This window comes from Amphibalanus amphitrite, unplaced genomic scaffold (genome assembly GCF_019059575.1).
Source record: "Amphibalanus amphitrite isolate SeventyFive unplaced genomic scaffold, NRLGWU_Aamphi_draft 000068F_arrow, whole genome shotgun sequence".
In the NCBI taxonomy this organism is placed as follows: Eukaryota; Metazoa; Arthropoda; class Thecostraca; order Balanomorpha; family Balanidae; genus Amphibalanus; species Amphibalanus amphitrite.
The window spans coordinates 970571-983140 of record NW_024881564.1 but is presented as its reverse complement, the minus strand read 5'-3'; the positions used below and the strand labels follow the sequence as shown (position 1 = coordinate 983140).

General features: G+C 46.8%; 1 protein-coding gene across 2 annotated transcripts in view; it reads right to left on the bottom strand.

The window, feature by feature from the left end:
- The window catches only part of LOC122378906 (pleckstrin homology domain-containing family G member 5-like), an 87934-nt gene extending 81159 nt beyond the window's left edge, over positions 1 to 6775 (bottom strand). The window contains exon 1 of one of the 2 annotated variants that reach the window (XM_043360547.1): positions 6219 to 6775. The gene's annotated coding sequence lies outside the window, so the exon portion shown is untranslated. Of the gene's footprint in view, positions 1 to 6200 lie in introns of both variants that reach the window. The other variant, XM_043360548.1, reaches the window with a different exon arrangement.
- Between the last annotated feature and the right edge of the window lie 5795 nt (positions 6776 to 12570).

Genomic DNA, 12570 nt, shown 5'->3' with positions numbered 1-12570 from the left:
TGTTTTGTGTCACTATAAACAGCCATGAATGATAAATTATAATGCTAAACTTAAAAACTTGCTCTCAAACAAAGATAAGGTATCAAATTTTTACATTTTTAGAAGAAGACGTCATTTTATTAGTAAAGTCAACAGCTCGCGTAAGAAATATTGTGTCAGGGTTTTCACCGTCATGTGAATTACGTGTTCAGGGTTTTCACCATCATGTAAATTAACCGTAAGTAAGGTTCATGCTCACTTATAATCTAATTCCATTGGCTTCGTTGATCAGCATTTTCTGTTACCGGTCACTCGCACACCAGTTAGAACATAAAGCGCCAGTTTTATATTATGTAATTGGACTTGCCGAAAATCCAGAAATACATCTAAGAGTTATTTTAGATAATATTTTATGAAGCCTTTAGGTACCTGTCTTTACCTACGCGTGATTTCTTTTTTCTATTATCTGAAAGAATTATTGAACGCTCGTCTTCAATAGCTGTAAGGTGCTCTCCTAATGACCAGGTGAGATTGATTTGACTTTTGAGAGGGATGTGACAATGCAACATGTTGCATTTTCTGAAGCTGCCAAGCTCTTGATGATGAAGGAACCATTGGTACCTATAATTAGTATTCTGTACCAGAGTGCAAACTCCCCTACAGCAAATGGTAAAACCATTACAGGTTTTCAAAGGCTTCACCACTTTCAATGATGCTGGGCATCCTTTGCATGACTTTTACAGGCCAGACTGCTTATCAGAATGTAAGATTAAGGATTTAAGATTATATATTTGAGTACTTAAGATTCAGCTTGAAATCTCACAGCCGTGGCCACAGCCGTAGCCGTGTCCTTGGAGATATTTGCAGCCGCCCCGGCCCACAGCCGAGGGGCTGCAGCCAGCCGCGGCTGCAGCCGGCCGGTGCAGACCTCTAGAGTCAGCCTATAAGAGATTCAATCATCGGAACTGTCATCATCCTCTTCATCTTCATCACTGTTATCTCAAGGTGCGGTCGGAAATCGGCTCGTCCCGTTTCCGAGATCATCAGTATCCAACCGCCATTGATCGAGACTGTCCCTCCAGGCGCGCACTCCTCCCGGCCTCCCCTACCCTCCATCAAGCTCTCCCTACCGACCTGCGTGCTGAGAGAGATCCGAACTGAGCGGTATCTGAGGACCGGCCCCGTCGGCCATCGGTCAGGCCACCCATCAGGCCAGCAGGATTGGCGCATGTCGTGCGTCGAGGACGACAGTTGCGGCGCAGTGGGGACGATCGACGCACTGCCAGAGTGCTGCCAACTAGCCACAAAGCCATCTGGCATCAAAGGAAGTGATCATTCATGCATCGAACTCACGTAAGACGAGCTTTGACTGAGCTTTTAGTTCTTTTCCGCAAATGTCAATATCAATATCAAGATCAATACCACAAACCGCCATACCTATCACTTCGCCGCAAAAGCTTTTCAGTATCAGCCAGCTTACATTTGTGCCCTCTGTCCTATACCCCATACAGCCTGTTTTTATAAAACTCCCACACCGACCAGGCGCAATTATCTAGCTATTCCCCCTGAGGTCATTTGTTGTCCATTGGCCGATCGCTCTTGCGCTCGGTCCCTCCGACACACCCCGATATCCAGTCAGCATCCCTCCCACAGCTCACTGCCTCGCCGATATCAGCAGACGACGCCAGTCAACCGCAAACGCGATGGGCACGTCCGCCGGCGGCGGAGCGCGACCAGCTAACGTGCGACGCGCGCCGCACGCGCACAACGTCGACACCGACAGGGGAGACACGACGGTCGACGAGGAGTGAAGGACAGCGGCGATAGTTGCACCGCTGCCAGAGGAGCTGAGGTGAAGTACGGATATCGCACGCAAAATGCACTAGTATGTACTAGTATGCAAAATGTTCGGATATCGCACGCAAAATGTACTAGTTATGAACTGTGTGTGGACCGTGGAGCTCTTTCCAGCTAGGGGTATTGGTGAAGCATACACAGTGCAGTTCTACAGCTCTTTGCACTCATCTTATTCGTAGAAATATAAAAGTGCCATTACTTGTCGCGCACCTAAATTGAGCGACTCAGGTGCACCCATTAGACATAAAAGTACACTGCCAGCCCTTTATATAACGAATACGCTCACACGAATGCCGACGGCAGAGCTAAATTCGAGACAAACATGCACGTTGAACCAGTACAATCGGCGGCGACGGCGGGTCAGACTGCGCCATCCCCCTCTCAGGTCGTGAGGTCGTGACCCCCGGCTCGACGGGCGCCCCACGCCGTTCAGCACGGCCGATATGGGCGTGCACCACGCCACGCCGGTCGTGCGCCGACCCACGTGGTCGTGTGAAAATGACTGCACGATCATACTACACAGCGTGGTGTGAACAGAGTGTCGGAGAGCCGGAATACTTAATTCCTAACCTACGCTGATACTGAATACACTGCACCCATTTTCGACTGACTGAATATCTGCGCTGCTCAGCTAACACGAGGCAATATACACAATAAATACTTCGAGTATTGTGTTAAAAAGCAAGAATTTGATACGTCCATGCCGTTTTCTCTAATGCTTCACTCATGTCATTTTCTCTAATGCTTCACTCAAGGCAGTTACTATGGACGTCAAACCCCGTGAGACCCCACTTTTTTGTGATAATTTTTAAATGCGTCAACTCTCGTTGACAATATTCTGGCAATGTGTGTTTCAGAACCTGCCGAAACTTTTATTACTAAGGTATTTTGACGCCAAACGATTATGAAAGGTACTTCTCATTCACTCGTAATGCTAAGGTCAATTCAGGCCCGGGCAGAGGCTTGCGCTCGGCCACACTCGAGTCCCGCCACCACCGCCATCTGCTCTTAATGTCATCTACCGGCGCCCGCTATCGCTACCAGCTACCGCCCACCATCAAGCCTGAACGGAGCGAGAGTCGCGAGTGACCGGTCGCCGGGCAAGGAGCGCCGGAGGGGTAGGGCGGAGCTTAGCGCTGACGTCATTACGTGGCTCCGCCCCATGAGCGCGTAGCCTCTACCCAAACAGCAGATTCGTTCCGTAAAATTTAACACCAGTATAACGCCTTTTGGGGCGACTAACGGAGCGAGCGAGAGGGTGAGCCTTGCACGTGCGAAATTTCGAGGGGGTACCTCCAACTGACTTGTGCACGGCACCCTACTAACCGGTCTCTAGCAATGTGCCAAATTTGAGCACAATCGGCCCAGCCGTTCTCGAGATCTGGAAGCGACACCCTGCACGTGCGCACGTGCAAAATGGGTCCCAACTGACTTTTGCACGGCACCCTACTAACCGGTCCCTAACCATGTGCCAAATTTGAGCGCCATCGGTCCAGCCGTTCTCGAGATCTGGAATCGACCCCTGCACGTGCGCACGTGCAGCAGCACCCCCACTCTGGCACATGGATATGCATTGCCTAGTGGGTGCCTACCTACATGCCAACTTTCAGCACAATCGGCCAAGTAGTTACCGAGATATTGCAACAATTACAAAAGTGACACCTCTTCGTTTTGCACGTGGCACGTGCATAAGGGGTCACCCACATGCATCGGGAATAGTCCAATACTTGGTAGAAGGAATGAAGCTACCCTACAAAAATTACCGCATGTAAATCGGTCAAGTGGTTGCTGAGATATAAGCCTCGCAAAAGCGTGACCACGGCCGGCCGCTCATACTCAGAAATTTCCGTTATTCTACGTAAGACTCCGCTCGCTTCGCTCGCTCCGTAATTACGAGTGAATGAGAAGTACCTTTCATAATCGTTTGGCGTCAAAATACCTTAGTAATAAAAGTTTCGGCAGGTTCTGAAACACACATTGCCAGAATATTGTCAACGAAAGTTGACGCATTTAAAAATTATCGCAAAAAAGTGGGGTCTCAAGGGGTTTGACGTCCATAGTAGCTTGCAGTTAGCTTTATGAATCATTTTCGTTCTCAATATCACTAAGCTCGTTTCTGCAGCTGGGCCAGCGCTGGAGAGAATAGGACAGTCTCAGAGAACTGGATAAAACGATTCAGCGGAAGAATCACAGCCCATTCCATCGCTAAGTGATTGAGCGCCTGCTGGATTGTTAGTTGGAATTGCCAATAAGCTGAGACAACCAAGCTAGTCGTGTTTCGAAATGGAAATATCAAGACCCGCGAACTGTACCATAACTAGATATTGATTTGCCACAACACAACACAATTTACGCCAGGGTGGCTCAATGTAAGAAACAAAAACAAACCGTCTCAGTGTCGACTGTCGATGAAAACAAATAAAAAGGTTTCAGCTCTTGTCACGTCTCTCTGCTTTGTGAAGAAAGCAGACAGGATTCCGTACAATTCAGTTTGGATCTTCCCTTCCACGTTCGCCCGTGCAGGACCCGCTATCGTGCTCGAACATTCATCGAGCAAATAATGTCTTATTTATGTTTTACCTAATTAGCTGCATTTGCAAACATGTCATAAATGATTCAAATTTTGGTGATTAGTAGGTAGGTATGTAATCTGCACTAATTTCGCAAACTGCATAACGTCGTTACCACTATCAGAATTATCCTAACGTTTGCATTTTCCGTTTTGAGTAAATAGGTGTATACATAGATAACATGTTATCTATGTATACACATATCACATATGAACATGTTATCTATAGTGGTTCATGATATCTATGGTGTATGCTATCTTTTGCCGAAATCCACACATTAGACGAACATGTTGCGAGAGGTTCAGGCATGCAAAATCCGTCACCTGCAGTTTTGTTCCATTGGCAACAGACCACAGGTACTCCTGGCGCCACGCGTCGTGTTCTTTATTCTGATTGCACTACACAGGAACCAATCCGCTAATTGCTAATGTGCACACCGCACGCCGGATACGTCAGGCATTAAAAGCCAGACAAGTTTTCAGTGTTCCTATTACAAGACCCCGAGAGTCACTGACCAATGTATGCAGATCAAATGGTGCATTTAGGCACTTGATGGATTCCATGAATATGTATGTATGTTTGATCATGTATGTATGTACGAAGGAATGTGAAATCAACCGAATATATCCCGCCAAATTCATTTCTATTGATAAGGTATTTGTAGAATTATAGTGAGGTACATACATCCAGCCCGTATTTGGTTTAGTCACAGTCGTCGGCAAATCCACCTTGTATTGGCCAGATTTCCTATAATTTCTCGATTGTTTGCCATCATCCTGATATCTACCGGTTGATTAGTGACCATGATAAGTGAGTTGAAAATGAATACGCAGCCTTTCCACAAACACGCTTCAGCGTTGGACCTCTACAGCTAACTATGCTGGCTGAGCATCTACATCTGCTACCAATGCCGAATAATTCAACAATTATGCATATAGAGGGCCTTATATAACGCACCACGTTCCGTTGAGCTTCAGCTCACGGTATAAATGGTTCTATGAGCAAAGTGTTTATTTACGTTTCTAATTTTCCGTTTACACCATTTTCCGTCCCTTTGTGGAGACTGTTGGGCGTTGGCAGTCTCCACAAAGTCGGTAGAGAAGTCCAAAGAGTCGGTAGAGAGTCGGTAGTTTCTTTGCTGACAGGTGCGTTCCTTCACAGCTGTCAAGTGTCAATATATTCGACAGTTATATAAGTGGGTAACACTTCCCCTACGTGTGTATCTAGTGATGATTAGTCAACATCGTAATCATTTGTTGCGTTGCATTGCTTCAGCGAAAATAATAGTACGTCAACTTCCCTGATTGAACAGAAGGATAGACGGTATTTGTAATGACCGTCTGGCCTCCAGGAAAAAAGCACGGAAAGTCACCCTTTGCAACCCTGCGTCTATGATCTCCCAGTGTATTACGCTAGCCCGAGTAGACCTTCACCATCAGTTTATACTTGCCGTAATACCTAACTATTTGCTCACATAAGAGGAACGGCACCGCTTTTCGACGAAAGTTAGGTCATAAACCGTAAATACATGAGTGGCTTTCTGATAAATTTGAAAGTGAATTCAATTAATAAAACTACGGGCTTACGATGAATGAGCTAGAGAGGGAAGCGCCCACCAACTGTCGTTTCACAATCATCACAACTAGATGCCTCTCACACCCGTACGATAAAATATCCGCACTCGGCATATCTTACCAGTAACGCTGCATGTTTATAAGCCATAGGATGGTGCAAATCTGATATAATAAGAACATCTAATTGCCATCTCACCTGGGATATCAACATTGCACTCACCCCAGTCGACCCACCCACCTCCAGAGACGATCCGCAGTCGGTTCTCGCCATGGATCGGCTCCGAGCGGTTCACGTCACAAAAGTGACACGGCGGGTCCTGGTTGGGGTAGATGAGATCGGAGACGTGCTGCACGGATAGGTGCACGTCCGGCTGGCTGCTGCGGCCGCCGCCGGGGCCGGCCGGGCCGCCGGCCCCACAGCACACGCACGGCGACGGGGCGGCCGTGGTGTTCGCGCGGTGCCGCCAAGATCGGCCCGGCGGCACCTCGGGACTTGGTGAGACCCGCGTGGCTCCGCGCGACGAGCAGCTCAGGGCGCAGACACCACCCCGCTCACGATCAACACACGGACGATGGACGTCTCACTTTATTCCGCGCGCGCTGGGACCACCCTCACCAGCCGACCGACCGCGGTGAACTGGGATGCAGCGCCCGACCCCCTGCAGTGTCACCCACCGACCGCCAGAGGCGCTAGCGTCTGGTGATTGGGGAAACTAAACCGCCAGGTGGCAGTGGTACTTGGTGTCATGCGCACAGGTGGTGCTACTCTAGCAAGCTGCCTCCGTTCCTGTAGCACCGAGGACCTGGCAGTGATCGCAGATCAACCGGGTTACGGACAAAAGTACGTATCGCTAAAGTACGTAGGACAAAAGTACGTAAGCAAAAGTACGTAGGATTAAAGTACGTATCGCAGAAGTACGTACAGTATAAAGTACGTATGGACAAAAGTACGTCAGGGACAAAAGTACGTATCGCAGAAGTACGTACAATATAAAGTACGTATGGACAAAAGTACGTCAAGGACAAAAGTACGTATCGCAGAAGTACCTACAGTATAAAGTACGTATGGACAAAAGTACGTCAGGGACAAAAGTACGTATCGCAGAAGTACGTACTGTATAAAGTACGTATGGACAAAAGTACGTCAGGGACAAAAGTACGTATCGCAGAAGTACGTAGGGTATAAAGTACGTATGGACAAAAGTACGTCACGGACAAAAGTACGTATAGCTAATGTACGTAGGGTAAAAAGTACGTATGGACAAAAGTACGTCACGGACAAAAGTACGTATCGCAGAAGTACGTAGGGTATAAAGTACGTATGGACAAAAGTACGTCACGTACAAAAGCCTACGTATAGCAAATGTACGTAGGGTATACCTAAAGTAGGGTAGCCTTGGGCAAGACGCCCCAGATAATTTATTTTGCTACATAGGTACCTACTTTTATCTCACATCACCTGGAAGGCCAAATTTGTGCTCAATGTGTTCTTTGGACATTTTACTTTAAACTCCATCCCTCAAATCCATTCACTTATGATCGGACTCCCAGCTAGGAAGTGCTTTGTGAAGCAACTGCAAATGGGGCATTTTGCCCCAACCGTTTGGTATCGCTTTTGTTTGCGTAGCTCTCTTATTTACGGAGTTAGACAGGGGGCGGGGCGAAAAACGCCCCTCCCCGGGCTGCGGTGGTTGGAATTACCAGAAGAGAGGATTTTTTCCCAGAACCCTGCCAGTTCCGAGAAACATCGGTGAGGCGTTTTACCTCGGCGGGGCGACTTGCCCCGGTCTACCCTACGTGTGGACAAAAGTACGTCACGGACAAAAGTACGTATAGCAAATGTACGTACTACGTAGGGTATTAAGTACGTACCCCACCCTTGGGTTAAGTTGATCAATGTGTAATAACTACCTTTCTTATTCTTTATTTAATGAGCATTTGTTACAAGGCATAGCAAAATTTCTCGATGAGTAAATGGGCGAAATGGACAAAGCTATATTATTTGGTATATGAATTTATCATGAGTTCCCTTATAGTATGGCAACAGAGCAGCAAGAAAAGTGGCTCAACTTACACTACTATACCCTACTTCTAGCATACGTACTTTATACACTACCTACGTACTTTGGCATACGAACCGTACGTACTTTTGGCAACGTACTTTTTACACTACGTACTTTTGCATACGAACTTTTGCGTACGAATATTTGCGTACGTACTTTTGGTATACGTACTTTATACACTACGTACTTTTGCATACGTACTTTTGCGTACGAACATTTGCGTACGTACTTTTGGCATACGTACTTTATACACTACGTACTTTTGCATACGAACTTTTGCGTACGAACATTTTCGTACGTACTTTTGTCATACGTACATTTTACACTACGTACTTTTGCATACGTACTTTTGCGTACGAACATTTGCGTACGTACTTTTGACATACGTACTTTATGCACTACGTACTTTTTCATACGTACTTTTGCGTACGAACATTTGCGTACGTACTTTTGTCATACGTACATTTTACACTACGTACTTTTGCATACGTACTTTTGCGTACGAACATTTGCGTACGTACTTTTGGCATACGAACTTTATCGCCTACGTATATTTGCGTACGAACATTTGCATACGTACTTTTGTCCTACGTACTTTAGCGATACGTACTTTAGTCCTAAAATCAGATCGACCAACAATCGAGAAGAATGGTCATTCCTCTCATTGAGTGACTGCCATAAACCCCCCTGTTCTGATCAAAAAGACTTGACTGCTGTACCAAAGTGCAGGTTTATCATGCACCAAACTAATTAAATAAAGACAAAGGGGCAAAAACCTTTAGAGCAGCGAGGAGCCACTCTAGCCCTTCATTGGCTGCACTACGGACTAAGCCACTAACCCTTCAAGTCCTGCTACCTCAATCACAATAGTATTGATAAGCTAAACCCTTATATCTCTTAAGTATGTATCTTACTGTGTCTTGAAATTTGTGAGCGACTCGGCCGAAATGATCTGTGGCGGTAACTTATTCTAATGTTCCATAACTCTTCTTTGTACCGTACTAAATTAATTAACCTTGCATAATAAATACAGGTAAAGACTGAAGCTAGGTCACTGGTGTGGGGTATAAATAAAGTGGTCCATCTCCCGTTTAAATTCCACGCACGACTGATGCATCAAAGCATATCATGCATATTTCGACATCATCTGCATAAAATGACCCTGTAATCAAAATCGTGCCGACCTCGTAAAGAGTATGGAGGATGCAATTTTATTTTCACGAATGCGTATGAGTGGCCCGAGAGTGCCTGAGACGAGGTCATTTTCTTTTATTGTTCGAGAGCAATTACGAATATTAGACCACTAATAGTGCGATGACTTTCTGAGAGGCCCCGGGGACGCCCTATGCATATTAAATGAGCCTTTGCTCATTAAATAGCTCAACAATCGAATTTAGTTTCATAGAATTTGTATTATATTATTTGCATCAATATTGTTGAGGTAGGTACGCACCTATTAGGCATCTGCAATCTACAAAGTTTGATTTGTGGCCGATGGACTCCTTTTTTTGAAGTGCCTAATGTTAAAACTTAAAAGTAACTTTTTTAAAGTTAAACCACCGCCCTGACAACAATAGTTATGCACCTATTTAATTTAGCTAACCATTGCATTACGAGTAAATTAACCCACGCCCGTAACGATAAGTTTCATGTTTGATGACCATGTCCTTGAACTCAGAACTTCATCAATTTATTTACAAATATATTAAAATAAAATTAATGGATTGATTGATGCTTGTAGTTAATTGAAAGTAACTAGGTATATGTTATAGGCATAGGCCTCAGTTACATATGTACCTACATTGCCGGCCATAACTTTCCAACCTGTCTGCACATTTTATGTGACTGTGTTGGTTCACCGCTCACCGGAGCATTAAACACCGGCCAAACGGAGCCGTCCTATTATGGAAAGTTCTGGCTAGTCTGGGATTAAATCCATCACATTTGCATAATCAGCACGACACTCCAAACAACTGCACTGTCCTGCCGACAGCCGAGAGCATATGGGCTCATCTGACAAAGGCCACTCATTCTGCCACTCCCTGCACAGAACAATTATCCCATCTCGCCACAGAACAGCTCTCCCCTTCCTCCACAGTCTGACTCTCTCCTCCCACCACAGTCTGACTCTTTCCTCCCTCCACAGTCTGACTCTCCTCGCCCTCGACAGACCGACTCTCCCTCCCTCCCTCGACAGACCGACCCTCCCTCCCTCCCTCCACAGACTGACTCTCCCCTCCCTCCACAGACTGACTCTCCCCTCCCTCCACAGTCTGACTCTCTCCTCCCACCACAGTCTGACTCTCTCCTCCCACCACAGTCTGACTCTTCCCTCCCTCCACAGAACAATTATCAGCTCCCACCACAGTATGACTCCTCCCTTCCTCCACAGAACAATTATCCCCTCCCACCACAGTCTGACTCTCTCCTCCCTCCACAGTCTGACTCTCTCCTCCCACCACAGTCTGACTCTCTCCTCCCACCACAGACTGACTCTCCCCTCCCTCCACAGAACAATTATCCCCTCCCACCACAGTATGACTCCTCCCTTCCTCCACAGAACAACTCTCCCCTCCCTCCACACTCTGACTCTCCCCTCCCACCACAGACTGACTCTTTCCTCCCACCACAGTCTGACTCTCTCCTCCCACCACAGACTGACTCTCCCCTCCCACCACAGTCTGACTCTTCCCTTCCTCCACAGGGCGACTCTTCTCTCCCAATATGCACCCAGACAGACTCTCTCCTTGACCGAACGTGCGTAATGCGCTTCCGCCTGATTTTTTCTTCTATCTAACCGTTATGATTGTCGTTACTCTTCATAGTTTGTATGCGGTGCATGGTGCACAAATTATTTCACAACTCACATATGTAGGTGCAGAATGTGGCTGATAGTTAATGTGGTCGTTAAAGCGTCAAGTGTGGATCTGCAAGTCGTATGATGCTTAAGTAGGCCAGGCGCTTACATAAAACTGAACTTCCTTGGTTTTGGTTGGTTATGGTTTTGCCCGACGCAAAAGCACTAAAGAGATAAAACATAATTAAACCATTGGCTTTCTGGACTGCTGTGGAATCTAGACGTGACTTTTTCAGTCTTTTGAAAAGACATAATAAGCTAGCTAAGCTCGTAAAACGAGACCCGCGGATGATGACGAATACAGAGAGTCATTCAATAAGAAAAGCTTATGAAGTAATTAACCAGAGCGCTAGCAGGTTAAGACAGTATGTAAATACTAGTTACACCGTCTTGCACTACCGTCCAGCATTTAGACTATAGGCCTATAATGTATAGGTATAAGTTCCTATTTATTGTTTCAGTCCATAAACATAGGAATACAAAACCATAGTAATCGACACGATGGAACAGCTAGCAACATTTTCTAGCCTGACCGTTTACCACCCCTTTTGACGCCGTCAGAAGCTGAGCTGATGGTCAATCGACTGCCTGCACCCACCTCTCTTCTCCCTCCCCCTCCCCCGTCAACCCACGCCCCCCTCACCCCCCACCCCACCCACACTCCCTCATCGTCGACCCGTGGCGGTGGATTATTGGGCTCCGCCCGAGGCGGTCAGGTGTTTCGATTGCCAGAGAAGGTCGAGCGACATAGATTGTCGGGCGTGGGAGGCGGCTGCAGACACGCCTTATTGCTGCGGACTCGCCCAATCCCCCGCACACGTGCAAGACTCCGCGTTGCAGCCAGGCGGATGTGGTTTGATTATAAACAGGGCTCGCGACAGATGGCTGGGAATGTGAACGGTGGAAACAAAAGGTACCGAAAATAAAGACACTTTGTACTTATCAGACCCGCTGCACAACTGCTAATGGGTAGTTGATGGTTAGGCGTGTGCTTCAGCTTTATGCCCTAAGCAGAATCCCAAATTATCTCCGAACCAGTTACTTTAAAGTTTCCGTGCCCTCCACTATCCAGCCGTCTCCTTCCCCGTATCGTCCTCGATACCAAACTGGACACAACTAGAGGAAGAGGCTAGATAAGCTGGAGCTCTCTTGGGATGCGACTGGAATGTCGTATACTTGAGAAATGATATTTAGTAAGAGAGCTTTATTTAGTAAGCCAAGGCTCAAATCAAAATCTTACGGTTACGGGAGATCCGAACTGTTGGTAGGATAGTTATAATTTCGATTCGTTCCGGCCCTCATGTCTGGATCGGCATTCATTTGCTGTGCATTTATGCATTGGATGCTGCTCATCATTCGAGCTTTGATAACTGTAACAGCTGGTAAAATCGTTCGTTTTATCACTTTTTGAATACAAAATCGCTTCCTCCCACCTTTGACACTGACAGCAACAGGTATCAAATAGAGGAAACATCAGAGCTCTCAAACTCACTCGCTCACGAGGACCCTCTGTGCACTACTGGCTATAGCCACTCGTTTCCTGACGTTCCCAGAGCAGGGGCTCGGTCGATATCAACTGCCGCTCCGCCCACCCCCCAGTCTTTTTACAAAGGGACAGACGCAGCGACGAGCGAGCGAACTAACTCTAATTGGCTCTTAGCTCCCCAATG